Raw genomic sequence first — 1,168 nt, 5'->3', positions numbered from 1 at the left:
TAACCTTTTTATTTTTTTTTTTCTTTTTTTGTGACTGGTAAGGGGATCGCAACCCTTTACTTGGTGTCGCCCACACCACGCTCAGCCAGTGAGCGCACCGGCCACTCCCATATAGGATCCGAACCCGCGGTGGGAGCACCGCTGCGCTTCCCAGCGTCACACTCTCCCGAGTGCGCCATGGGGTCGGCCCCCCAAAAATAACCTTTTTAAAGTCTAGGAACGTTTCATAAAATTTGAGTCCCACTCCATTAATTTGCATGCCATATTAATTTGGCCTATATTAATTGATAATTTTAAAGCAGAATGGATCACACACAGGTGAAAAATATTGTAAATCATAGAAATCTATCATAGATGGTAAAACCCCAATAGGCCACCTCATGCAAATGAATAGCACAGTCAGATGAGAAAGAAAAGTTACAGAGGGAGATCATAACTCTCTCCTGTCTTGAATTTTGTTAGATTGAAAAATAAACATTGGGCAATGGCCTCATCTAATACTGCAATGTCTAGGTATCACTAATAATGCAGCCAGGCTTTTTTTAAAAAGTGGAAAAATTATGAAGCTCAAAGACCACAAAAGTAGAGACCAGAAATACGACCCTCTTTTCAGTCGTATCTCTGAAATTAACTTGATATGTACGATGAGCAAGTTGGTTGACCTCTGACCATAAGTTATGTGTCTGAGAGAGCAAAGAGAGAAATGTTACATAGTTGCTTTCAGTCAGTCAGTAATTTCCCTGTTTGTCCATCTGCATTCAAGAGAGGACTATGCAGAAGAAAGTTGCAATAAACTAGTCAGACAAGTTGTACAGGTAGCAGTAGTAATAATGGTGACAAATGATCTCATTGTAGGTGACGATCACATGGGAATTAGCTTGAGCAAAGGGTAGGATGGAATTGGGATTTCCTGAGATGGGAAAAAATTTGAGAAAATTAGCCCTAAAGTTAGAAAGTGAATCAAGAATTTGGTTTTGAATATAATGGCTGTGAAAGGCTTTTAGATATCCAAATACAAAAGTTCAGTAAGTAGTGAATGTATGAGTCCAAGATTATAGAGAAATCGAAATAATAATTACGTGTTTATGGAGTCACGTTATAAGATACTTAAAACATAATTGAGTCCAGTTGATTAAACAAGTACAATAAATATGACAAAATTATGAGA

The sequence above is a fragment of the Galeopterus variegatus genome, unplaced genomic scaffold, assembly GCF_000696425.1.
Source record: "Galeopterus variegatus unplaced genomic scaffold, G_variegatus-3.0.2 Scaffold7287, whole genome shotgun sequence".
NCBI lineage: Eukaryota > Metazoa > Chordata > Mammalia > Dermoptera > Cynocephalidae > Galeopterus > Galeopterus variegatus.
Note: the sequence above shows the minus strand (reverse complement) of the source record.